The 4,304-nt window shown below is 36.4% G+C and overlaps 1 long non-coding RNA gene across 1 annotated transcript in view; it reads left to right on the top strand.

Moving 5' to 3' along the window:
- Nucleotides 1-3,789: 3,789 nt before the first annotated feature.
- Nucleotides 3,790-4,304, top strand: part of LOC148352643 (uncharacterized) — a 35,127-nt gene continuing 34,612 nt past the window's right edge. Inside the window, exon 1 of the long non-coding RNA XR_015852635.1 lies at nt 3,790-3,858. This is a non-coding gene — a long non-coding RNA (uncharacterized LOC148352643). The remainder of the gene's footprint in view (nt 3,859-4,304) is intronic.

Here is a 4,304-nt window from a genome sequence, read left to right as displayed (position 1 = left end):
TTATGTGCTAATTTGATACACAAGGTTGGAGAGCTTACACCTCTGCAGCCAAGGTTACTGATTGCGTCGATTTGATTGAAGTAGGAGTTGTTGGTACATTTTGCAATTTGGTTATGGAGGAGTATTGCATTTGAGCTTTTCTTGACCAACACAGGGTACATCTGCCATTTGGCTGCTTTTTAAACGGATAACCTTTTTAGGTGCACTTTTGGATGACTCATTTTGCATTTTGATGTATGTAACATGTTTTCTTCCCTCACTGGGAGTTGGGGACCTGTTCAAAGAGAAGGTGGAGAAAATGCGTCATCTAGTGGCTACAGTGTGCATTGCAACTCTAGATGTGAAAGTAGAGCCTTGATTTATAATAATAATAATAATAATATGTACAACTTATCATATTTATATACGCATACAATGACATCGTCTATAGTAGTGTTTTTCAACCGTTTTTGAACCAAGGTACACTTTTATTTAAAAAAAAACTTCCGAGGCTCACTGTCCGTCGAAAATGTTTGAAAATGAAGTTATGCCAAATATTTCACTGTACTACCTCATGAGCAGGTAATTCAAGAGAAGAAAATAATACTTAAAATGAAAAAGAATGATGTGCTTTATTCATGTTTTTATTTTTTACAGTGCAATCTTAGACCGCTTTGTTAAAGAAATTATGTCATTAAATGTACTGTGCGGGCAGCACGGCAGCGCAGTGGTTAGCGCATGTGCGGCACAGTTCATGTCATGGGAACCTCCTGCGTGGGTTCAAATCCAGCTCCAGACTTCCTGTGCGGAGTTTGTATGTTCTCCCCGTGCTTGCGTGGGTTTCCTCCGGGCACTCCGGTTTCCTTCCACATTCCAAAAACATGCATTTCAGGTGAATTGGCCGGTCCAAATTGTCCCTAAGCGAGTGAGTTGTCTGTCCCTGTGTGCCCTGCGATTGGCTAGCAACCAGTTCAGGGTGTCCCCTGCCCACTGCCCGATGATTGCTGGGATGGGCTCCAGTACCCCCGCGACCCTACTGAGGACAAGCGGTGCAGCTGATGAGATGAGAATGTACTCTGCTACCTCATGAGCAGATCATTAGAATATAAAAAGTATATAGAAATCTACTGCCAATTACTGATATGGATGACTATTACATTCCTTGTCTGAAGAAAGCAAAAATACTGGATAATGGCCTGTTTTTTTTGTAAAGATAACATTGGGAAAATTCCAGAGGCACACTAGTGCTCATGATATTGCTCTAAAGGGACAATATCATGAATACTTCTAGTGCATTGACATATATATTTTACATGTTCACTCTATCATGTGTCTATATATATATTTATATATATTTATAAGTTATGGTGTAAAACCGCACTGCTCAATACTTGCAGCTTTGAAATATGTCCACTCAGACATGGGGACTTGAGACTTAGTGACTTGGACTCGAGTCGACTCGAGTCGCTGTTTTTATGACTTGTGACTTGACTTGGACTTGGCAATCTAAGACTCGGGACTTGACTTGTGACTTGACTTGCCCAAGAAAAAAATACTTGGGACTTACTTGGGACTTGAAGGTGAAGACTTGAGACTTACTTGAGACTTGCACATGTGTGACTTGGTCCCATGTCTGTGTCCACTACTTAATGTCATGGCCGAGGTGAAATGTGGCAGGACAAACCAATGTCAGGTGGTTTCTCCAATACTTGTGTGATGATTAACATTCATGGAGGTGAGTGAGGTCAGGACACTGTTCTCACTTCTCTCTTCCTTGGGCTTTTTAGTCTGCATTTAAGGAAGGATGACATCTGGAAAAGGAAAAAAAAACTGGAAATGAAAATGAAATCTGCCCTTTTTGCCTCATGCCCTTCTCTTTTCTTTTCTCTTCTTTTCTCTTCTTTTCTCTTCATTTCTCTTATCTTGCCTTGTATTCTCTTCTCTTGCATTCTTTTCTCTTTTCTTGTTTTGTCTTGTTTTCAATTTTTTTTTCTGCAAACTGAAAATGCATCTCCTTCGAGCATTGAAATGTAACAATCATTTGATTTGTAATAACAAGAATGTGTTTTTCCCACATTATAATATTTATGAGATGACACCACAGTCTCATTGGTATTCTTTTGTTCTTTTTGTAGCTTTGTATCGGTTGTCAAAAACAGGGATTTCAGAGATTGGCCGAACAAAATGTCCAAAAATGTATCGATTTCCCCAAAATAAAACCTAAAATACAATAATTAAACCATTATAAAAAAACTGCAAGAAAAATAATGTCTCAAATTTAATTGTATTTGTTGTCATTAATAACAATATAGTGAATCATTGTATGAAACGAGATTAGGCATGGCACTCCACGGTAAAAACGTATAAAAATAAAATAAAAGACTGTCAGTGTAGTGCTTATCGATATTTTTCAGGGTAATGCGCATTTGCGATTCTTTTCTTCAGTTTCCAATAACAACGTTTACTGCACTGTATCATTTTCATTGCAATATTATGGTATTAAAACAATTAAACTTAATTTGAAAAGGCCAGTTAACCTTCATTGTGTTTATTTAGACATTAATACATTTCTTACTCATTTACCTTTTCAACTTTTTTTCTGCAAACTGAAAATGCATCTCCTTCGAGCATTGAAATGTAACAATCATTTGATTGGTAATCAACACAAGAATGTGTTTTTCCCACATTGTAATATTTATGAGATGACACCACAGTCTCATTGATATTCTTTTGTTCTTTTTGTAGCCTAGTATTGGTAGTCAAAAACAGTGATTTCGAATGGCCGAACAAAATGTCCCAAAACGTATAGATCTCTACAAAATAAAACTAATATCCAATAATTAAATCATTCTAAAAAAATCTGCGTGACAAATAATGTCTCAAATTGAATTGTATTTGTTATCGTTCATAACAATATAGTAAATCATTGAGTGAAACGAGATTAGACATGGCACTCCACGATAAAAACTTATCAATACTTAAGAGATAAAAATAAAGGAAAAGACTGTCAGTGTAGTGCTTATCGATATTTTTCAGGTTAATGTGCATTTGCGATTCTTTTCATCAGGTTCCAATAACATCATTTACTGCACTGTATCACTTTCATTGCAATATTATGGTATTAAAAAAAAATTGAACTTAATTTGAAAAGGCCAGTTAACCCTCATTGTGTTTATTTAGACATTAATACGTTTCTTACTCATTTACCTTTTCAACTAAACATCAACACCCTGAACTAGCAAACAGACTTTGAAAAAACATGTTTCTAATTAGGATTTTATGTATTGTAATTGATAACAATGTAGTTGTTTACAATGAGACTAAACCTAGTGTGCCAGGATAAACGTAAACATCGACTTGAAAGAAAAAAAAAGGATTAAAAGAATGCCAGGATAAATTGACTCAAGTATTTAGAAGGTAGTGCTTGTAGACTGGCCCAATGTGTAGTGCATCAGAACAATAGTGCAATGGAAAATAGGGTATATATGTTGTGTAGGTGTAAAAAAATCCTAACATTATTTTCTGCTTTTTCTCTTTAAATTATTGTTTTACATGTTTATCCTGGAGTACACGTGTTAACAATGTTCACTAGGTTGCTATCAATGACACAAAAAAAATAATTAAATTCTAATTATGAAGTTTAACAATCACTTTCTGTACACGTAATTATTTATTAGATTTAAAAGTATGGTAACTATATATAGTGAAGGCACACCGACCCTAGGTTTTATGAGGGGCGGTATCTAGTACCATAATAAACCGTATAGGGCAAAATATCTAGTTGCGTGATTATTATAGTCTTTACGGTACATGCAGCCTGCGGAGGCTGCGTTGGATGACAAGAGCCGGTGTTGCATTGGGGGACGCTGCGCCGACCAGGTAATAAACAATTACGCATTTTTATTCGTCACTGTTTATACGTTTGTTAATATTAGACTGACAATATAGTTAAACATGTACTGTTAATCTTTTGAGTATGTTTAAAAAGCACGTTTGTCAACAGAGGAGCTCGTTGTAAATCTTGCTACGGGGAGGGTTTATTATCAATATTTTCGTCTGATTTTAATCGGAGTGGGGTGAACACATCTCGGGGAAGGCTAAACTCGAAAGGCTGATAAATCTGCGTGGTTTAATCAGGCGTGATGATTTCTAACAATTGGTTGACAGTGTCTGCATTGAACCTATAGAAGTCACGTACTGCGGGGACTTGTATAATCTATTGCATCAAATTCTCGATGAAAATAGTCTGTTCAATGGAAATTTTGGGCACACAGGTGTCTCTGCAGGGGCACGGGTGCTGAGTCATTTTTTTGTGCTTGGCCACA

Source organism: Urocampus carinirostris, chromosome 14 (assembly GCF_059441175.1).
Source record: "Urocampus carinirostris isolate Australia breed hairy pipefish chromosome 14, RoL_Ucar_1.0, whole genome shotgun sequence".
Lineage (NCBI taxonomy): Eukaryota > Metazoa > Chordata > Actinopteri > Syngnathiformes > Syngnathidae > Urocampus > Urocampus carinirostris.
This window is presented reverse-complemented; position numbering and strand designations above follow the sequence as displayed.